This window comes from Anomaloglossus baeobatrachus, chromosome 6 (assembly GCF_048569485.1).
Source record: "Anomaloglossus baeobatrachus isolate aAnoBae1 chromosome 6, aAnoBae1.hap1, whole genome shotgun sequence".
In the NCBI taxonomy this organism is placed as follows: Eukaryota; Metazoa; Chordata; class Amphibia; order Anura; family Aromobatidae; genus Anomaloglossus; species Anomaloglossus baeobatrachus.
This window is the reverse complement of record NC_134358.1, coordinates 248,625,974-248,650,016: the sequence shown is the minus strand read 5'-3', so window position 1 is coordinate 248,650,016 and position 24,043 is coordinate 248,625,974. Positions and strand designations below refer to the sequence as shown.

Sequence of the window (24,043 nt, the reverse complement as noted above, 5' to 3'; positions counted from 1 at the left end):
TGCCTGCCACGTGTCCTCCTGCTCAGCATCGCAGAGGGTCGGAGTGGTTGCACAGTGTGCAAAGGATAGATGCTCAGGGAAGCAGCAAGACTTCCCTTAGCTCTGCACATTGTGAAACCGAAGATCCCGCCTTTATGACCCAGAGGCAGGAGGTTGAGCATGTGCCCCACGTGACGTCTTCTGATTCGCTCACTGGTATCACACGGCCAGATAACGAGGCTGGTGATGTGCTGAATCCTGACTGGCCGGGCCAGGACGTCACAGATCATGATTGGGTCACATCCGTCTCGCGCCCGCCCTTGGCTGGAGCTACATCTCCTTAAAAACCCCTCCTGCCATCATGGCGGCGCGCGACCGTCCTTCTATGTTTGGATGTCTGGCAGCGTGCTGCCACGCCACTGTACAGACATTGTATTTTGCAGGTCTCGCCCCTGCCTTGCTGCTCCGGCAGTATTCCGTTTAACAGGCTGTGTTCCTGTCCCAGGTGAGCTCCTTGAATCTCTGTCGGACTCACCTGGTTTCTGAAGCACACGTGCGTGGGCACCTCTGTGCTACCCTCCTGCCATATTCCTGTGACTCCCGCTGGCACACGTGCGTAGGCACCTCTGTGCGTCCCCGTGCAACAGGTACACCGAGTTGTGAGCCCCGTGCCATACAACCCTCACGGGTTAGGGCGGACAGGTGTACGCAGATCGTCTGTGACATTCCAGACGATCGCTAGCAGTAACCCGCTCACTCTTCTCCCACCATAGCAGCGGTCCCTTACACCGCACAGTGGACCTTGACCGGCGGAAGCTGTCCATATACCATCTTGGCACGCTTCCCCGGGTCCCCCTCGTAACATTACGGTCGCGCCAAAGGTCTGGCTATGGCAGAAGAGCAGCAGCAGTTGCTGCGTTATGTGCAGCAGTTGGAGTCACGATTGGCAGCTGTGGAGCGGTCTTCCCCCGATAAGGCTGCTCTAGCAACAATTGCCACCCAAGCGGCCACTCAGGCTGTGGAATTGAGCGGAAAGTCGCCTCGCCTTGCGCTCCCAGAGCGCTTCAACGGGGACAGCTCCGAGTGCCGTGGTTTCATAAACCAGGTTACCACCTACTTGGAGATGTCCGCCACTCTTTATGCTACTGAGAAGGCGAAAGTAGCATTCGTCCAGTCCCTGCTCACAGGGAGAGCGCTAAAATGGTCCACGCCGTTGTGGGAGCGCGGAGATCGGGTGGTGAATCACCTTCCAGTTTATCTTGAGGCCATGAGAAAGGTGTTCCTCGGGCCTCAAGTCACCCACGACTCCGCGCTGCGACTCCTACGCCTTCGGCAAAAGTCCACTTCAGTCGGGGACTTTGCGGTGCAGTTCAGGACACTTGCCGCAGAGCTGGACTGGCCAGATAAAGTCCTTGTCCCTGTGTTCTGGGAGGGTCTGGCAGGGTTCGTCAAAGACGCGCTGGCCACGCGTGATGTGCCGACCACCTTAGAGGCCTTGATACGGCTTGCTTCTCGCATAGACATCCGCCACGCGGAGCGGAGGCTCGAGGTCTCTTCGGCACCCACGTCTACCTGGCCTACAGAGCCTCTGACCCTCCTTCCCCACCAGACCAGTCTCCCAGCCAGTTCTGTTGATGACTCTGTGGATGAAAGTCTCCAAGGTGGTCTCCTCTACCACAGGCTCTCGGCCGCCGGTCGTTTGCTTTGCCTGTGGGCAGAGGGGACATGTAGCTACCCGATGTTCAAAACCATCGGAAAAGGGACAAAGTCTGGTTTCCATCAGAGGAGGAACCCTAGACGCTGCCTCTCCTTCTAAATTAACCCTCAGCGCCCAGTTGCAGTTCGGCACCACTGTCTTACCTGCCCTGGCTTGCTTAGACACTGGCGCTGACGGCAATTTCATTTCAGCCTCCCTGGCAACTAGGTACTCTGTTCCCCTGGTCCTGTTGCCTAAACCAATCAGTGTCCAGGTAGTCAACGGGTCCCTACTTGTCAAACCCATTACCCAGATCACCGTCCCTCTCAGGATGGATGTACCACCAGGCCACCATGAGCAGGTGTCCTTTCTGGTGCTTCCAGAAGGGACGGATGAGATCCTACTAGGACTCCCCTGGTTGAAACGGCATGCTCCGATACTCAACTGGACAACAGGGGAGATCTCGTCCTGGGCAGGGTCATGTAAAGAACACCTCGGGACCACTGGGTCACCCACTCCCCTAGACCTGGTGCCACCTGGCCAGACCCTCGTTCCCCCTAGATTACGGAACGATGTACTTTCCTGGGACCATACCTCCAAGGTCGTGGGCCTCTTCAGGTCCAAAAGGACCAGAGTTCTAGAGGCCAGGCATGATAGGTGGCCGACGGCCGACTCCTCGTCCGACAACCCTGAAGTAGCGAGGTTGGTTAAAACAAAAATCGTTCAGGGCAAGAGGTACTTCCTCGTGGAGTGGGTCGGTCGTGGACCGAAGCATAGGACCTGGGAACTGGAGGATCATGTCCACGCTCCGGGTTTGGTAGCAGCCTTTGAGCACAGGCGGTGGGGGGGCCCTAGACGGGGGGGTAATGTTACATCTCGTGGCTCTCCTCTTGCAAGGAATGAGGTGGTCCCCCATTCCTTGTCTGCCGCGAGCCTTCATGCTCAGCAGCGCCAAAGGCCTGGGAGACTGCAGGAGTTTCCTCCTCCTAGATGCAGCAGAAGGGTGACACCTAGTGGTTTACTCCTTGTAAGGAATGGAGTGGTCTCCCATCCCTTGCCTGCCACGTGTCCTCCTGCTCAGCATCGCAGAGGGTCGGAGTGGTTGCACAGTGTGCAAAGGATAGATGCTCAGGGAAGCAGCAAGACTTCCCTTAGCTCTGCACATTGTGAAACCGAAGATCCCGCCTTTATGACCCAGAGGCAGGAGGTTGAGCATGTGCCCCACGTGACGTCTTCTGATTCGCTCACTGGTATCACACGGCCAGATAACGAGGCTGGTGATGTGCTGAATCCTGACTGGCCGGGCCAGGACGTCACAGATCATGATTGGGTCACATCCGTCTCGCGCCCGCCCTTGGCTGGAGCTACATCTCCTTAAAAACCCCTCCTGCCATCATGGCGGCGCGCGACCGTCCTTCTATGTTTGGATGTCTGGCAGCGTGCTGCCACGCCACTGTACAGACATTGTATTTTGCAGGTCTCGCCCCTGCCTTGCTGCTCTGGCAGTATTCCGTTTAACAGGCTGTGTTCCTGTCCCAGGTGAGCTCCTTGAATCTCTGTCGGACTCACCTGGTTTCTGAAGCACACGTGCGTGGGCACCTCTGTGCTACCCTCGTGCCATATTCCTGTGACTCCCGCTGGCACACGTGCGTAGGCACCTCTGTGCGTCCCCGTGCAACAGGTACACCGAGTTGTGAGCCCCGTGCCATACAACCCTCACGGGTTAGGGCGGACAGGTGTACGCAGATCGTCTGTGACATTCCAGACGATCGCTAGCAGTAACCCGCTCACTCTTCTCCCACCATAGCAGCGGTCCCTTACACCGCACAGTGGACCTTGACCGGCGGAAGCTGTCCATATACCATCTTGGCACGCTTCCCCGGGTCCCCCTCGTAACAGGTTCCCAGCACTATTTTCGGGTTATGATCACTGGGTTCATTCATGATCACAATCATGCCCTGATGTTGCAGTTCAGCTTGCCCCACTGTCATAGCCACCTGTTTATACCCCACCTGGGTCAATGGAAGTCCAATAGCGGCAATCAAATTTATACTATTGTCTGGAGGCGCCAGCTCGTCTGTGGCCCAATACTGCTGATACAACGTGTACGGTATGGTAGTTACCTGTGATCCAGTGTCCAAGAGAGCCATCTCTGGTATGCCGTCCACAGCCATGGGGATGATAGGGCGGGCCCCGACATATCGGTCTCGCCAGTCCGGGGGGCCACGGTGTTCTACTCCTGAGGATTGGCCCGGGGCCCCAGGGGTTGCTCGTTTAACGGGCACTGTCGGTAATAATGGCCCGGCTTACGGCACTTGTAGCAGATTGGAGGTCTGCTCCGCGGGTTGTTAGCGCTTCTCCGCTGCATCCAGGGAACATCTTCGGGACTGTCAGCAAGCTGTATCTGCGCTGGAGGCTGGGATCTGGTCAGAGGTTGCAGTGCAGCAAGGATTTTGGCAAGGTCTCCGTCCAGGCGACGGACCTGGGCTGCCAACTCTTCGACTGTGCTGCTCGGGGCTGCAGGCATTACAGAGGTTGGTTTGGCTGAGGCCGCCATAACAGGAGCTGTCTCGACGGGCCACGGGACGGGTTCCAGAACTTCAGCAGCTGGGGGCTGTAGTGCTTTGATAGCCCGCTCCTTTAACACAGCAAAGTCCACATCAGGGTGTTCCAGGGCCCACAGCCGGAGTTGTTTACGATCCTCAGGGGACCTCATACCCTGCGCAAATTGCTCCACTAACATCTTGTTGCTATCCGTCTCATTAATAGAGTTCACCCGCTTCAGCGTGCGGAGGGCGGTCTGCAGACGTAGAGCATAGTCCCGAATGCTATCCCCAGCTCGTTGCCGGCACTGGTAAAACTGCATCCTCAGCTCAGCTTCAGTCCGGGTCTCGAAGGCAGTCTGTAGCTTCTCGAAGATGGTGGCTACAGAGAGCCGGTCCCCCTCGGCCCAGGTCTCCGCTTCCTGCTCCGCCGCACCGGTTAACTGGCCTAGCACTATCGCTGCACGTTGCTTATCAGTCAGGGGGTACAGCTCTAGCAACGGGTTAAGCTTTTTCCGGAAGGCCTGTAGGGCATCCGGTTTCCCGTCATACTGCGGTAGCCAGGCAGCTCCGGGCGCATAGAGCAAGGAAAACGGCATGACCTGAGCAAGCGCGGGGGCCGCGTCACCTCCCGCCGGTACGGCCGGGGCCTGGGCAGGCCCATTCCCATCCGCGGGTGCCGCTGCGGCTGCGACCACCGCTCCTCCAGCGGCTCCGTCGGGCGCAGACATCTTGTTTCCGTCCCCCTTAGCTCTTTCCGGACCCTCCTCTCTCGAGGCGGGGTTTTGGCCTTCGCGCCTCTACTGCTCGAGAAGACGCTCGAGCAGGAACTTTTCGCGCCAAAGATGGCGGCTTCTGAAATTTTTCTGCCGGATACCTCCGGCGGTAACAAGGCGCACCTCTACCTGACGGCAGAGCGGTAAGATCCTGTTCGTGACGCCAAGTTGTCGCGGGCGGGGAGGAGGGTGTCAGCACACCGCGCTCACCCCTTCTGCTCGGGTCCGGCAGCTGCTCCTGGTGGCTCGAGCTGTGGGCCGGATCCCGGGGTGTCTCGAGCGACACTCCTCGCCCGTGAGTGAAAGGGGGTGTTTGTTGGGTGTGGGGATTGTTATAGTTCGTGACGCCACCCACGGTTGTGGTGATTGCACCACCGCTGCTCAGTATGGGGGTCCCGGGGATGGTGATGCGGAGCAGCCAGGTGTTGTGTTGCCCCTCCGTGGGTAGGGGTTGGTGATCCCGGGGCCCAGTGAAGAGATGTAAAGTGTAGGGCCCGGTGGGCGCAGGGACGCGGGGGCAGCGCTGTGCCTTGCGGCACTGTGGTACTCACTCAGCCTGAGACACGGACACAGTTTGTACGGTAAACCAACGGCTGGTAGGACAGTCCCACAGACGGCTGCACCTGCACTCCCGGTAGGTGACGGTGACGTCTCTCTTCCTTGCACCTGTGTTGTCTGATGGTAGCGGTGGATTCCCTCCGGTTACCCGCTCCCCGACTGCAATCTGGGCCGGAGGAGCTCTACACTTTGCCCGCAGGCGCTGGCCCTGGGGAAACTGGTGCCCTGGCGGTGGCGGTGTCTCCCCTGTAATGGTTGGGCTGTTGCCGTCAATCGGGACTTGGTTGTTGGGGGATCTACGTCCCCTTCACTGACGGATTTGGCAAATCTGGCGACTCCTAGCCTTGCCGGGGTCCGAGAGGCCCCTGCCCTGGTGCTGACTGTCCTTCGGAACACTGCTCCAGACCACCGGGCACACAGCCAACGGGGTCCTTCCAGGAACTTCCAAACGGTCCCCCTCCAAACAGTCACCGCCGTCGCTGACCTTGCTGTTCTGGCCCTACACAAAGCTGGGCTCTCAGGCTTTCTTTCCTTCTGTCACTTTACTTGCTTTTCTCCTTTACACTTCTCTACTTTCACCACTTTCACTTAGCTGTTTACTTTCTCACTTCGGCTCCTCACACTTGCCCTCCCTGAGCTGACTGCCTGGTTACTTCCTGCCTCCAGAGCTGTGAGCTCCTTGGTGGGTGGAGCCAACCGCCTGGCCCACCCCCTGGTGTGCATCAACAGACTCCTGGAGGAAGGCAACAAGGATTTCTGGTTAGCAGATGTGCCTACCTGGAGTGTGGGGTGTGGTGGTGTTGTGACCTGTGTCCCCTGGCTTGCCCAGGGCGACACAAGTACATGTGATGGGGGGTTACAGCATTGTGCGACATGGGCAAGAAATTTCCTGTGCCGCACAAACGATGGGGGCGGGTGCGATCGCAAATATGATCGCACGATTAATTGAAGCATGTAAAGCAGGCTTTAGTGATTTCATTTTATAAGAGTACAAAAGTATAAATTGTCCTAACAGCATTAGAGAAAGCAGAGTATCTGCATACAAGCATATAGAAATAAACTCCAAGTAAAACTAAAGGCACAAATATTACTTTATTGACCCTCAAAAAATAGATCTAGCCATTAAACACAGCACATAAATTCTTCTCGGTGATGAGGTTGTTCAATAGTTATGTTTCGATAAAACATTTTATCAGCTATTTTTTAATGATTTAATGAGTGGTGGCTTCTAGGTCCAAAGTTTTAAAATCAGGTTTCTAGTTTATGTGCTTAATCTTAATGAGTCCATTACAATATAATACCATTGCACACTTTCTACATAATAACTTCCATTACACATCAGCATTTCTTCGTTGTTTCCTGCAAGAACAAAAACAACAGCGCTTGATATGATAGTTGTAAATATTTTTGAGTGTGTTCCTTCATTCATTCCTGTTAACGATCTGTTCAGTCCTTAATAATATCTCACACAATTCATTGTGACATGCCAGGCAGGTTTGTCATCTTGAATCACTTTGCCTTGCCTGAGCATCAAGAGTCCTAAGCTTGGCAGCCTTGGGCAGCCCCCCTCGGCACTGGGACAAACAAAATTACTTTTTGTTTGCAATGTTCTTGATTCCTGGAGTAACATTTTTCTAAAACCATGTTACAAATAGCTGTTCTCCAGGGGCTTTTCTAAACATTATACCATTCTATTCACATTACTTTTCGGCATATGAAATATGCTATGTCTAGACGTATTTGTTTTACACAAAATCTGTTATTCCATTTTATGTTACTCAAATACTAATACTTAGTTTTATTTACACATTATCCTCCATATATACATACAGTTAATATAATCTGTTCTTATACAGTCCTACATGATAAGTACCCCTACTGATATCAAATATGTACTTATGCTGACGTGCAAAATGAAACTTTCAGAAAAAAAGAATTGGTATAAAATATACTTATGACTCCAGTTACACACCATTTGATCCATAAATTTGAATTAAACATTTGTGTAGAAAAATATGCAAAAAGTTGTGTTTTTTTAACATGTTTAAAGCATGAATAATAATAATAATAATAATAATATTTATTCTATTTTATATCGCTATTAATTCCACAGAGCTTTACATACATTGGCAACACTGTCCCCATCAGGGCTCACAATCTAAATTCCCTATCAGTATGTTAGAGAGTATCCAGAGGAAACCCACGCAAACATAGGGAGAACATACAAACTCCTTGCAGATGTTTTCCTTGGTGGGATTTGAACCAAAGACCAAAGCGCTGCAAGATTGCAGTGCTATCCACTGAGTCATTGTGCCGCATACCGGCTGTTTAATGCAAAAACTTGTGACCGTTTATTTTCAATAAAAGTCGATGGGCAAGCCAATTCCCTGATGGGAAGTTCTTTATTTTAGTTAATATCTTCATCAATAAACCATCTTTCCTTTCTATTTGCATTTAATTTAATTCAAAACCATATGTACAGTGCCTACAAGTAGTATTCAACCCCCTGCAGATTTAGCAGGTTTGATAAGATGCAAATAAGTTAGAGCCTGCAAACTTCAAACAAGAGCAGGATTTATTAACAGATGCATAAATCTTACAAACCAACAAGTTATGTTGCTCAGTTAAATTTTAATACATTTTCAACATAAAAGTGTGGGTCAATTATTATTCAACCCCTAGGTTTAATATTTTGTGGAATAACCCTTGTTTGCAATTACAGCTAATAATCGTCTTTTATAAGACCTGATCAGGCCGGCACAGGTCTCTGGAGTTATCTTGGCCCACTCCTCCATGCAGATCTTCTCCAAGTTATCTAGGTTCTTTGGTTGTCTCATGTGGACTTTAATCTTGAGCTCCTTCCACAAGTTTTCAATTGGGTTAAGGTCAGGAGACTGACTAGGCCAATGCAACACCTTGATTTTTTCCCTCTTGAACCAGGCCTTGGTTTTCTTGGCTGTGTGCTTTGGGTCGTTGTCTTGTTGGAAGATGAAATGACGACCCATCTTAAGATCCTTGATGGAGGAGCGGAGGTTCTTGGCCAAAATCTCCAGGTAGGCCGTGCTATCCATCTTCCCATGGATGCGGACCAGATGGCCAGGCCCCTTGGCTGAGAAACAGCCCCACAGCATGATGCTGCCACCACCATGCTTGACTGTAGGGATGGTATTCTTGAGGTTGTATGCAGTGCCATCCAGTCTCCAAACGTCACGTGTGTGGTTGGCACCAAAGATCTCGATCTTGGTCTCATCAGACCAGAGAACCTTGAACCAGTCTGTCTCAGAGTCCTCCAAGTGATCATGAGCAAACTGTAGACGATCCTTGACATGACGCTTTGAAAGTAAAGGTACCTTACGGGCTCGTCTGGAACGGAGACCATTGCGGTGGAGTACGTTACTTATGGTATTGACTGAAACCAATGTCCCCACTGCCATGAGATCTTCCCGAAGCTCCTTCCTTGTTGTCCTTGGGTTAGCCTTGACTCTTCGGACAAGCCTGGCCTCGGCACGGGTGGAAACTTTCAAAGGCTGTCCAGGCCGTGGAAGGCTAACAGTAGTTCCATAAGCCTTCCACTTTCGGATGATGCCCCCAACAGTGGAGACAGGTAGGCCCAACTCCTTGGAAAGGGTTTTGTACCCCTTGCCAGCCTTGTGACCCTCCACGATCTTGTCTCTGATGGCCTTTGAATGCTCCTTTGTCTTTCCCATGTTGACCAAGTATGAGTGCTGTTCACAAGTTTGGGGAGGGTCTTAATTAGTCAGAAAAGGCTGGAAAAAGAGATAATTAATCCAAACATGTGAAGCTCATTGTTCTTTGTGCTTGAAATACTTCTTAATACTTTAGGGGAACCAAACAGAATTCTTGTGGTTTGAGGGGTTGAATAATAAATGACCCTCTGAATAAACTTTTCACAATTAAAAAAAAAAAATAAAAAAGAAATAACATTCTTTTTTGCTGCAGTGCATTTCACACTTCCAGGCTGATCTACAGTCCAAATGTCACAATGCCAAGTTAATTCCGAATGTGTAAACCTGCTAAATCTGCAGGGGGTTGAATACTACTTGTAGGCACTGTATATGTCATGGTGCTCCTCACTAGAGATCAGTGAACCCAAGGTTCGGTTTTCATACCAAACACCAACCTAAAGAAACAGGACTCGGGTTCGGCGTTTGGATGCTTTACGTGCGAACTTAAATTGCGCAAGCAATGCTGTGCTCGGGTACACTTGGCCAGTCAGATAGAGACCAGCTAGGGTTATATTTTTTATGGTCACATCTATCTATCCTATTCCTTTTTTCTGCCATTACGTAGGTAACAGGAGGCTATTTTTTCTTGCAGTACGTACTTTACTCTTTCCACTTTGTATTCTTGTGTTCTCACTTTGGGATTTTTTATCTCTGCACGTTTTTCTTATTCAGGATTATAGTGCTCTGCATGTCGCTCTGTAATGAATAGCCTCCTCTTTTTCAAGGGACCAAAAGTAATTGGACAAGGGACTCTAAGGGCTGCAATTAACTCTGAAGTCGTCTCCCTCGTTAACCTGTAATCAATGAAGTAGTTAAAAGGACTGGGGTTGATTACAGGTGTGTGGTTTTGCATTTGGAAGCTGTTGCTGTGACCAGACAACATGCGGTCTAAGGAACTCTCAATTGAGGTGAAGCAGAACATCCTGAGGCTGAAAAAAAATACAAAATCCATCAGAGAGATAGCAGACATGCTTGGAGTAGCAAAATCAACAGTCGGGTACATTCTGAGAAAAAAGGAGTTGACTGGTGAGCTTGGGAACTCAAAAAGGCCTGGGCGGCCACGGATGACAACAGTGGTGGATGATCGCCGCATACTTTCTTTGGTGAAGAAGAACCCGTTCACAACATCAACTGAAGTCCAGAACACTCTCAGTGAAGTAGGTGTATCTGTCTCTAAGTCAACAGTAAAGAGAAGACTCCATGAAAGTAAATACAAAGGGTTCACATCTAGATGCAAACCATTCATCAATTCCAAAAATAGACAGGCCAAAGTTAAATTTGCTGAAAAACACCTCATGAAGCCAGCTCAGTTCTGGAAAAGTATTCTATGGACAGATGAGACAAAGATCAACCTGTACCAGAATGATGGGAAGAAAAAAGTTTGGAGAAGAAAGGGAACGGCACATGATCCAAGGCACACCACATCCTCTGTAAAACATGGTGGAGGCAACGTGATGGCATGGGCATGCATGGCTTTCAATGGCACTGGGTCACTTGTGTTTATTGATGACATAACAGCAGACAAGAGTAGCCGGATGAATTCTGAAGTGTACCGGGATATACTTTCAGCCCAGATTCAGCCAAATGCCGCAAAGTTGATCGGACGGCGCTTCATAGTACAGATGGACAATGACCCCAAGCATACAGCCAAAGCTACCCAGGAGTTCATGAGTGCAAAAAAGTGGAACATTCTGCAATGGCCAAGTCAATCACCAGATCTTAACCCAATTGAGCATGCATTTCACTTGCTCAAATCCAGACTTAAGACGGAAAGACCCACAAACAAGCAAGACCTGAAGGCTGCGGCTGTAAAGGCCTGGCAAAGCATTAAGAAGGAGGAAATCCAGCGTTTGGTGATGTCCATGGCTTCCAGACTTAAGGCAGTGATTGCCTCCAAAGGATTCGCAACAAAATATTGAAAATAAAAATATTTTGTTTGGGTTTGGTTTTATTTGTCCAATTACTTTTGACCTCCTAAAATGTGGAGTGTTTGTAAAGAAATGTGTACAATTCCTACAATTTCTATCAGATATTTTTGTTCAAACCTTCAAATTAAACGTTACAATCTGCACTTGAATTCTGTTGTAGACGTTTCATTTCAAATCCAATGTGGTGGCATGCAGAGCCCAACTCGCGAAAATTGTGTCACTTTCCAAATATTTCTGGACCTAACTGTATGTAGAGTGCCACAGTGCATACAGGGTTAAAAGTTCTCCTTTACGCTGAAACCTTCATGTAATAATAAGGTGCTGACAGTACAATTACGTAAACAAGACTTATAGAGTAAAGGCTACTTTACACGCTGCGATATCGGTCCCGATATCGCTAGCGTGGGTACCCGCCCCCATCTGTTGTGCGACATGGGCAAATCGCTGCCCGTGCCGCACAACATCGCGCAGACCCGTCACACATGCTTATCTGCCCGGCGACGTCGCTGTGACCGGCGAAATGCTTCCTTTCTAAGGGGGCGGTCCGTGCGGCGTCACAGCGACGTCACTGAGCGGCCGCCCTATAGAAGCGGAGGGGCGGAGATGAGTGGCCGGAACATCCCGCCCACCTCCTTCCTTCCTCATAGCGGCCGGGAGGCAGGTAAGGAGAGGTTCCTCGTTCCTACGGCGTCACACATAGCGATGTGTGCTGCCGCAGGAGCGACGAACTACATCGTTACTGCTGCAGTAACGATAATCGAGAATGGACCCCCATGTCACCGATGAGCGATTTTGCACGTTTTTGCAACGATGCAAAATCGCTCATCCTTGTCACACACAGCAACATCGCTAATGCGGCCGGATGTGCGTCACAAATTCCGTGACCCCAACGACTCCGCATTAGCGATGTCGCAGCTTGTAAAGCCCCCTTAAGGCAACACATGTATATGCGAAAGTTCCCAGTCAAGTAAGCTATATTAAATGGTTGCCTTACCAAGGGGAGAGTTAATTGAGGTGAAAGATGCCAGTCCTCAGGTTAGCTAGGAAGTTTATTCTGTACAGGAACATTTAGGTTAGGTGCAGTAGTTTAGAGAGAGGTCCTATTTTCCCATGAGTTACCACATGTGCATAATAGGAGTCCTCAATCTAGTACAGCTTCCCTTTTATCACAAAAGGTATCTAATGTACCTACAAATTTCAGCAGTCCAGTGCTTCAGACATCCACACCGTCATATTATGAAGGAAACACTGGAACCTGGCAAGGTTTTTTGAACAGGTGCATTATTTAGATTGAAGTTGTGGCCCACCATTTTCCTTCAAATTGCCCAAAGATCACTTATTTAATTTCCCTGTTTTTTTGTGATTCTCTTAAGTTATGTCATATGCTTGATACTGTAACAGGGTTGTAAAACTGTTCAGAAATTCCCGAACGGTCCTTAAAAAAAATGGCATTTTTTTCCCTTTGTTGATAAAAAAAATTGAGGTATGTGTAATTTTTTAGGAGCTGAAGGAACTTATACAGATTATGATTGTAATTATTACTATTTTACAGTACACAATATGTCTATCTGATGTATTCCTATCCAAATTATGGGCTGTAGACATACATCACTTATAATCTTAATGACTTATGGGTATAAATATTATTTGTCCATGATTTTCTGAAAAAAATAAAAAGTCAACTTTGTAACCCTGTATTATAGGCATGCAACGAGAGATGCAGCTATTATTTAGCGCCTTGTTGCCTGCCCCACTGCATTTTCTTAGCACCTTTATAGCCACAACATTTTTTGCTGGCACTCATTCTGCAAGCTTTTATGGTTAATTCATAGTTTAGTACTGTATTTCATGGTTTCTACCCAATGTGGAATTAGAACTGTCGTGCTGGATTGAACGAATTTTACTGCACAAAAAATTTGGGATACTTTTTAATTCTTTTACCAAACATATATTTACATATTTGTCGGTCAGCAAAGTTTCAGGTTTTCTCAGCAGAATTTCCTCATTTTTCACATTTTGATAATTCATAGATGAAGTCAAGATATATAATTTTATGATAAATCAGTAGATGGTTGTTGGTATATTTCTAGATACAAACTATTGGACATTAAGTCCTTACACCCTAAATTAAATTATGAAAAATTTCCATTGGGCTAAGTACACTTGTCATCTTTGACATAATTTGTCAGCGTAATATACATGTTATACTACATTTTCTCACTAAAAACTAGACTGTAAACTTTGCTTAATGCCGATGGAGCAGCAATGTCATGCTGATAAATGATGGTAACTGTTTTATGAAGAAGCACAACTTCATCTCTATGCAAGTAGCACATCACACCTTTGTCGTCTGTTTGAATAGAGAAGAATTTCAAGCAGCATGGCTAGACAATGTCACTTAAAAGGGTGGTCTTGAAATTTTACATTGATAGCCTATCATCAGTTTAGGTTATCAATATCTGATCGGCGGAAGTGCGACACCTGACCTGGTACCAGTGGCGGCAGTGGCTGTAAGTGCTCAGTAGCATAGCTCCACAGCACAGCTTCATTAACAGAATAATGCTCATGGCCGGGTACTTTATTCCGACTCCAATTCAAATCAATAGGAGGCAGATGTAAAGTACCCACCTGCAACCATTATACCATTGATGGAGCTCTGCTGTGCAGCTTTGGAAATGAGCACTTCCAGTTGCCAGCATCGGGAGTAGCTGATCAGCAAGGGTGCCAAGTGTAACACCCCTACCAATAAGATATTGATGACGTATCCTAAGGATAGGCAATCAAGGTAAAAGTCTAAAACAACCCCTTGAAATTTCACGTGTGGCTATAGTTTAATATACTATTGGGTAGAAACTAAGTATTTCTATCATACATGGAACTGATGGAGACAACCGAGTGCTGCACTAGTCTATTTCTGTCAGTGCTATAGGCATTACATAGAGCACCAGTTGCCAAGCCGTACTATTCAGTCTTAATGCAGTAAATAGTAACGCGGTATCAGTTCTACTGTTATCGTAATCGGTGTGGATGCCAGCACTGTACCTGCACCCAACCTGCACAGAGGAGATCGAGAAGCCACGCAGCCCAAGCGCCAGCAGCAAAGGAGATACAGATATGCTGATGGTGAAACAGAAACTCCAGCCATGTGCAGGATTCCTGCTTTTGTTTCACCTCTGCAGAATCCGGAACTAAGCAGCTTGACGAATGCGGATTTATATAAAAATTCAAGTGCAATTCAATGACACTTGAATTTATTTGCACAACTCTAATTATTTACTTATGTTTAGGTTTAGAGAAGAGCAAACCCGAGGTTCGGTGTTCAGTGTCCTTACAGAACACAGACTTTAAAAAAAAAAAAAAAAAAAACCCCAAACAATAGAGTTTGGGTGCTTTACAAATGCAAACCACTCACCCAAGCATCACTGTGCTCCAATACGCTTGGTGCTCAGCCCAGTGCGAGCCGCATGCAATGTTTGAACGGCTCGCACTGGGGATAACAACAGCGTGATCAGATGTAGTGTGCAGCAAACAAAATAAAATGAAAAGAAAAATCTGTTTATGACTGGCTGCATGTGGGCAGAGACCCGAACTACTCAATCAGTGTCTTCAAATGAAGTTCAGGTCAAGTCTGGGTCCAAGATGGAATTTTACCAAAAGTCCGGCTGAGCTGCAAAGAGTGGTGGGCAAACATTTCAGCCTCAAGATGTGTAACGCTGGTAGAGACATCCCCCAAACACTTGCAGTAGTATTTGCAGCAGAAGGGTGGTCCTACAAAGGATTGACTCAGGGGGCTAAATAGAAATGCTTATTACATTGTCAGATTTATAGTTTTAAAGCACCACTCCAGTGTTTTGTTTTGTTTTTTTTATTGCAATGCTGGAGTGGTGCTTTAAATGTAGGTCCCTTGATCCCTGTCTAAAACTAACCCTTCACCATCATCTTCTGTTATCACCTTCGCTCCAGTTTGTCTCTGTCAATTTGCAACCTACTGGCAGCTCCAATGTTTCATGAAGGTCACAACTGAATGTATGTCTGTGAGATCCTTGTGCTGGTCTTGTTCTGGCTCTCCTAGAGATGTATTGGAAGCTTGAAATGTAACTTCTGACTTCTCGACGGTCAAAAGATGTTGCCAGGGGACTGGAGCATCGCTGAAAAATCATGAAAACACCGGCAGGTCGGTATAATACAGGGAGCAGAGGACTTAGATTTAATGTGCCACTCCAGAGGTGAAAAATAACAAAACGCTGGAGTAGTGCTCTACAATATGTAGAAAACCATGTATCATTTCCTTTACACCTTACAAACACTTAGGCCGGCTTTGCACACTACGACATCGCAGGTGCGATGTCGGTGAGGTCAAATCGAAAGTGACGCACATCCGGCGTCACTTGCGATGTCGTAGTGTGTAAAACCTTTTTGATACGATGAGCGAGCGCAAAAGCGTCGTTTTCGTATCATCGGTGTAGTCTCCGACATTTCCATAATGCCGGTGCAGCTACAGGTACGATGTTGTTTCTCGTTCCTGCGGCAGCACACATCGCTGTGTGTAAAGCCGCAGGAGCGAGGAACATCACCTTACCTGCGTCCCGGCTGCTATGAGAAGGAAGGAGGTTGGCGGGATGTTTACATCCTGCTCATCTCCGCCCCTCCGTTGCTATTGGCCGCCCGCCGTGTGACGTCGCTGTGACGCCGCACGGCCCGCGCCCTTAGGAAGGAGGCGGGTCGCCGGCCAGAGCCACGTCGCAGGACAGGTGAGTGCATGTGAAGCTGCTGTAGCGATAATGTTCGCTACGGCAGCTATTACAAGATATTGCACATACGACGGGGGCGGGGACTATCGCACTCGACATCGCAGCATCGGCATGCGATGTCGTAATGTGCAAAGCCTGCCTTATTACTTTGTGTTGGTATATCACATAAAATCCCAATAAAGTAAATTTAAGTTTATGGGTGTCACGTGACAAAATGTGGAAAAGTTTGCTCAGTATGAATATGGGCACTGTATATGTTTCCCTATTACCACATTTAAAAAAACATATTATTTCCAATGTTCTGAAGCCAAGGTTTAATAATCGTTTATATTTACTATTGTACGACTTTGCAATCTACTTCTTATGCATAAAGTGTATCCGTGATGAATGGCAGCGCTATGCAGCATCATTAAATCTGAATTCCTCAGTTGTCCGGTCTTCCTGTACATATTTCCAGTAAACATATTTCCTTTAACCATAAATTAAGCAGGTTAAGACATAAAAAGCAAGCTGTAAGCATTTCACTAGGAAAATAATAGTGTTCTTACTCTGATTGCTAAATAAGAGAGTTTATCATTTGTTTTATTAGTTTGTCAAGTATGCACAGGTGCATCTTTGTGAGCGCAATGTTTTTGTCTTTTTATGTTGACTTGTCCAATAAATTTAGGTTCTGTGCTATAACAGGATTCATTCTGGTGCTATCCTTAGTTGAGTTGTTCTGGAAATATTCCAATTATAATGGCGTAGGTGTAATGTGATAACTCTGTATTTATGATCCACATTTCTTATTGTTTGAGCAGCGGTGTGTAATAAGGAGACAAAGCTGGCCTTCTATGTACAGTTCTAAGCCCAAAAATCATCTTAATAAAACACATAGGTGCTATAAGTATCATAAGAAGACTTGAGTGTCATACTGCACAATTGAGTCAAGGTCTAAGGGTGCTTTACATGCTGCGACATTGCTACTGAAATATCGTCGGGGTCACGTCGTTAGTGACGCACATGCGGCGTCGTTAGCGACATCGCAGCGTGTGACACCAAGGAGCGACGATCAACGATCGCAAAATCGTTCAAAAACGGTGATCGTTGATACGTCGCTCCTTTTTTTAATATCACTGCTGCCATAGGTACGATGTTGTTAGTCGTTCCTGCGGCATCACACATCGCTATGTGTGACACCGCAGGAACGACGAACATCTCCTTACCTCCGTCCACCGGCAATGTGGAAGGAAGGAGGTGGGCGTCATGTTCCAGCCGCTCATCTCCACCCCTCCGCTTCTATTGGCCGGCCGCTTAGTGACGCCGCGGTGACGTCGCTATGACGCCGAACGCATCTCCCCCTTGAGGCGGTCACAGCAATGTTGCTGACAAAGTATGTTCATGTGACGCTGCAATAGCGATAATGTTCTCTACGGCAGCGAGCACCAAATGTTGCACCAACGACGCGGGTGGGTGCTATCGCGCACGACGTCGCTAGATAGCTAGCGATGTCGCAGCGAGTAAAGCACCCTTTAATCCCAATGTCAGCACCAACAAACAATAAAAAACTAAAAGGGTTGGCACTTTCCTTACTTTGAATGTTGCCTTCTCTAGTTTAGCATTTCACATGTCGAATGACAAGAGTTAAGTCCTTCACTTTTTTAATGACTTAAGGGTACTTTACACGCTGCGATATTGGTACTGATATCGCTAGCGAGCGTACCTGCCCTCGTCGGTTGTGCGTCACGGGCAAGTCGCTGCCCGTGGCGCACAACATCACTTACACCCGTCACACTACTTACCTGCCTAGCGACGTTGCTGTGACCGGCGAACTGCCTCCTTTCTAAGGGTCGGTTCGTTCGGCGTCACAGCAGCATCACTAAGTGGCCGCCCAATAGAAGCGGAGGAGGGGGGGAGATGAGCGGGCCAAACATCCTACCTCCTTTCTTCCTCATTGCCGGTGGGAAGCAGGTACGGTGAGTGTCCTAGTTCCTGCGGTGTCACACATAGTGATGTGTGCTGCCGAAGGAACGACAAACAACCTCGCTACTCACCTGTCAAAGTTTTTTGGTGTTAAAGCGACCTCTCCAATACCAACGATTTTTACCTCTTTTGCGATCGTTTTAGGTCGCTCAGAGGTTTTACATGCTGCGATGTCGCTAACGACACCGGATGTGCGTCACAAACACCGTGACCCCGACGATATATTGTTAGCAATGTCGCAGCGTGTAAAGCACCCTTTACTCCCCAATCACAGATAAGCCTCACATACAATGATCATTCTACCGACAGCAATTTTTTATGACTCCTTCGTACACATAAACTTTCCGTTGTCTGAGCACACCTGTGTTCTCTAACGTCGATCCTGCCTGACTTTTCTAGCAGCAGCTCATCTCCAAGAAAATTAAAGGATCAGCTGTAGGAAATACAGTGTGGTGAATCCTTTTCTCTTCCAGCATAATCTGTCGGGGGAGCGTTAAGGGGCATTTACACCCAAGATAATCGTGAACAAGCATGGTTAAAAACGCTTGTTTCATAATTATTTTGCTGTGTAAACAAGCAGCCAATCACCAGATGAACAAGCAAAATCTGTATTGGTCTCTGAGCATGGCAAACTAAAATTGTTTGGTTTTTTTACAAATTGTATTTCACCACATATTGAAAAAAAATAAAATTGTGCACATTTGGAATCACCGTAATCACAGTGATCATCTCTGCAAGTCATTTTTTTCCATGCAATTAACAGTGTAAAAACAAAACCTGAATAACAAAGGCAGAATTGCATTTTTTTCACCACTTGGTATTTATTTCAGGTTTTTATGTACAGTATATGTATAACGATTGATGTCATTTAAAATTATAACTCGTCCTACAAAAAACAAGCACTTATACAGCTATGTTGGTGAAAAAGTCTAATAATAATAATATTTATTAATTTATATAGCGCTGTTAATTCCACAGTGCTTTACATACAATGGCAACACTGTCCCCATTGGGGCTTGCAATCTAAGTTCCCTATCAGTATGTTTTTGGAGTGTGGTAGGAAACCAGAGAACCTGGAGGAAACCCACGCAAACACAGGGAGAGCATACAAACTCCTTGCAGATGTTGTCCTTGGTGGGATTTCAACCCAGGACCCCAGCGCTGCAAGACTGCAGTGCTAACTACTGAGTCACCGCTGACTGGCCTCAGCTGTGCACTCGGGTAAAGTCTCAGACAGCTCTCAGCTAAGTCTTTGTGAGCAGACCTGTGTTTGTCTCCTTGCACAGATGTAGCAAAGCTGAAGATGCTTGCCTGCCTTTGGACTATGTCGGAGTGGTTTTTTGGGTAATAAAGATGGAGCCCTAAATGTCTTCTGATTTATTTCTAATAAAATATATTTTTGCCTGTGTTGTTATTTTATTGTACTGTTAAAATAGCAGATAATCACAGACGATGCCACAGAGTGGGCGTCTGTGATTGGATGCTGTAGTAATCTGAAACCAGCCCATACATCATAGCATCTAGAATGTATGGGCATATTCAAGGTTACTCCAACAGCCTATCACAGGCACCCTTATGCGTAACAGTATCTGAGATTGGCTGTTGGGTCCCTCACACATATAGTAGTGTAAAAATAAATACCGTATTTTTAGCATCATAAGACGCACTCCCAAATTTGGTGAAGGAAAAGAGAATTTTTTTTTTTTTAATGTTAAATGGGGTCCATCTTATAATGCCAGTGTCCGTCTAACAAATCATATAGGGTATATGTCCCTCATAGCCCCACCATTCTAAAATTAGCCCCCTTAATCTGGATATGGCCCCCTTATATTGAATATAGCCCCCTTGTGCTGGCACACGTCCCACAGTGATGCCACATGTCCCTCATTGATGGCACACGTGCCCTACAGCTGGCACAGGTCTCCTATAGATGGCACACGTCCCCTACAACTGGCACAGGTCTCCTATGGATGGCACATGTCCCCTTGTGCTGCCCATGGCCCCCTATGGATGTCACACGTCCCCCTATGCTGCCCATGGCCCCCTATGGATGGCACACATCCCCCTGTACTGCTCATGGCCCCCTATGGATGGCACATGTCACCCTGTGCTGCCCATGGCCCCCTATGGATGGCACACGTCCCCCTGTGCTGCCCATGGCCTCCTATGGATGGCACACGTCCCCCTGTGTTTGATATGGCCCCCCATTCTGCTGCCCATAGTAAAATAAAAACTCTACTTACTTTCTCCAACGCTGTCCTCCCGTGTCTCCCTCCGTGCTGCTGAGCTTCTGCACTTCCTGGTTCTAAGTGCCGGTCATGTGATGGGCACAGCAGAGTGACATCATCTCTGCGTGCCTGAGCACAGTGGCAGCAGGGAGACACCGGGATATCAGCGCTGGAGGCGGTAAGTAAAGAGTTTTTTATTTTACTATGGGCAGCAGCATGGGGGCCATATGAAACACAGGGGGGGGGGGGGCATGTGCCAGCAAAGGGGGGCACAGACACATATAATATGCGCCGCTCCCCCAGCCCATCACCGTAGTGCGGTTTCAGCTCCATGGTATTGGACAGCGGCAGTGTATATTATATGATCGGGAGTAGGAGATCTCCTGCTGCCTCCTGCAGCCTTTACCAGCCTCCAGCACCGCTCCAGAGCTGCCACCACCTCCCCTGGGCCCTGCAGTATCTAATTCGTATATTCGGATTATAAGACACAATCCCTACTTTCCCCCAAAATTTGGGGGAACAAAAGTGCGTCTTAAAATGCGAAAAAAACGGTAAATAGTTTAAAAAAATGACGTAACGCTCTGTGGTATTTTTGATTCTCAGCACTGATAAAATGGACGGCTACGGGCTGCCACCTCCAGCTGGCTGGCAATCAAAATACAGGGAAGCCCATTAATTTTTTTTTTAATTATTTAAAAGAATAACTTAAAAAAAATGCGGGGGCTCCTGCCGTATTTTGATCGGCAGTCAGGTAAAACCAGGCAGCTGGGGGCTGGGATTCTCAGCGTGGTAAGGCCAAAGCATTCTGAACCCCTCATGCTAAAAACCGCAGCCACCCCTAGAAATGGCGCATTGTTTCTTAGCGCTATTTCCAAGTGTTTTACCCAGCTCGTCCAGCGGCCCTGATGGCGGTGGCACGCTGGGTAATAGAGGGGTTAATACCTGCTTTGTATTCTCAGATGGTTCTAAGCCCGAAATTAATGGTGTCACGCCAAATTAGACATAGCCACCATGAATTTCTAGTAAACAGTAAAAAAAACACAACACATAGAATTTTTTTTTATTAGAAATAAAACAAAAAAAAACGTTTAGAGACTCCATCTTTATGAAAAAAAATCCTTAGCCCGACGTAGTTCACAGGGAAAGCAATGTCAGCTCTGCTTTATCGCTGTTACTGACAAGCATCTCTACAGAGCGAGAAGCAGGCTGACACTGAAAGTGACAATCAAAGTTCAATTGAGTCCATGGCTAAGCCTTGGACTCGGATGAACCCTAATGTCACCGCGAACATGGCTGAAAACAGCCGAAGACTGTCGAGTGACTAGCAGAGGAGTGAATACCCCTGGAAGTTAATGATTGGACCCAGAATCCAGGAGACAGCGGTTGAGTGGGCCTACAGGAGGTGTCGCAGGATTGGTAAGTATAATGACAATGTTTATTAACTATATTCTTTATTTTACAGCCAACCCCCCCACTCATCCCATAACTTTAAAGTCCAAGCTCAGAGTTCTGATGCAAGTTTGCGTTATCTCCGACCTCGAACTCGGAAACTTTTGGGCGAGTCTCCCGATCCCGAACATCGGGGGGGGGGGACTTGTCCATCACTATTTGTAAGCCAAAACCAGGAGTGGGTGAAAAATGCAGAAGTGGTATGCATGTTTTATATTATTCTTTACTGGTGATAGGCGCACCTGGACTGTAAAAGACCTAAGTGGTACTCGAGTGCTGGGCCCGAGCCTGGAATTTTCAGGAAATTTCGGGTATTGATCTGGATCTGGCAATCAGGTAATAGAAAAAAATAAAGGAAAAATAAAAAATAAATAAATATAGCAAGCGCGCTGTACCTACCAAGGCTCTGGTACAACTGTAACTGCACCCGCGGCCGCTCATTCACCTCCGGGGCCACTCGTTACCTTCATTGCATATGCGCTGCTTTCCTCACCGACCGATGTCTGTGATCGGTTGCAGTCAGATGCGCACACACTCTGTGTGACAGCGATTGACGCTTCCAATCACAGACCCTGTCTGCTGGTCACTATCGTACAGTAAAAATAACTAAAAAAAATTGCCATAGGGTCCTCCTTATATTATGATACCCAGCACAGATAAATCATACGGCTACAGGCTGCAGCCCCCAGACGTGCACTTATCTTGGCTGTGTATCAAAATAAGAGGAACTGCATGCGGCTTTATTTTTATTATTTATTATTATTCTTTATTATTCTTTATTATTATTTAAATAAATCATTTTTAAAAATAGCGTGCGGTCCCCCCAATTTTGACGTCCAACCATGGTAAAGCCCTACACCTGGGGGCTGGAGTTTTTAGGCTGGGCAGACCCATTGTTATTGGCCCCCCCCAAGCCTAAAAATAGCAGCCTACAACTGCCCAAGATTGCCGCATTCATTAGCACTTTACCCGCCTCTTCCAAATTGCCCTGGTGCGGTGGCAATCGGGGTAATAAGGGATTAATCACAGTTTACAGCTGCCACTAAGCCCTAGATTAGTGATGGGGAGGGTCTATAAGACCCCTCATCATTAATCTGTATGTGAAAAGAAATAAACATAAACACCTATTTGAAAAAAAGACAAAAAACACCCACTTTCACCACTTTATTAACCCCCAAAAACATCCTTTCAGGTCTGACGTAATCCAAACAAGGTTCCTTGCTGATTCCAGCTCTGCTACATTACTGAAGGCACAGTGTGCGATCATAGTACTACATGACTACCCGCTGCGGACTTCAGGCAGAGAGTGAACAGCAGTTAGCAGTGACGAAAATCAGGTAAGTTACGGGCACAGCTGGAGGTTCCCACAGCCCTCCACCTGTGACCGTAGGTCACTTGACCTCAGGTGACTTCATGAAACTCAGTGACTTCACCTGAGGTGAGGACACTATGTTCATTGAGGTCCCTTGAGGTCAGGTTACCTGCGGTCACAGTGGAGAACAACGGGAATTCGGTAATCCATGACCATTGAAATCAATGCCAGATTATCAGAACTGAGTTCAATGATTTAATCTCAGATGGGTTCTCCTAGGTCACAGCTGGGGTACCTTTGGAACCAACAGCTGTGATCTCAGGTGAACTCACTGACATCACCATTGTCAGAGCTGTGGCTCTGACACTGTGTCCTGCAGGTCGCAGTGATCAGTCACTTTTTATGTGACCATTCACTGTGACCTCCGGATGTTGCAGAACTGGGTTAATAAATTGGAGAAAGGGAAGTTTAATTAAATTATTTTTCTCATATTTTGTGTTTATTTCTTTTTACTTACACGATTAGTGTCATTAACTCCTTATATTACCCACATTGCCACCACACCAGGGCAATTGGGATGAGCAAGGTAAGTGCCATGATTGGCACATCTAATCGATGTATCAATTCTGGGGTGGATGTCGCCTACCATTTTTAGGCTGGGGTGGGCCCAATAACCATTGGCCTCTCCAGCTTGAGAATGTTAGCTCCCGGCTGTTTGCTTTATTGGGGGGGACCAACACCTTTTTTTATAAAAATAAAAAAAATATTTAAATAATTAAAAAAACAACAAATGAGTGGAGTCCCTCGTAGTTTGATACACGTATCCAAGATGAAGCACACAGCTGCGGGCTGCAACCTCCAGCTGTCTGCTTTATCTGCACTGGGTATCAAAATACGGGGACCGCACATCATTTTTTCTAATTCTTTATTTATTTTTACACTACACTTCAAGGACCCAGACAGCTAGTGTAAGGGCAACCAATTGCAGACGCCAGCACACTGGGTGGGGGCGTGGGCTGACTGCAACCAATAACAGACACTGTCACAGAGGGTGGGAAGGGGAAGCAGGTAATAATCATAAGGTTTAATGCGTGGACCTGGAAGCAGTGTGACAG

At 47.4% G+C, this 24,043-nt stretch overlaps 1 protein-coding gene across 2 annotated transcripts in view; it reads left to right on the top strand.

Annotated features, from left to right (window-relative positions):
* The window catches only part of FARS2 (phenylalanyl-tRNA synthetase 2, mitochondrial), a 581,883-nt gene that overhangs the window by 507,728 nt on the left and 50,112 nt on the right, over positions 1-24,043 (top strand). The window lies entirely within an intron of this gene.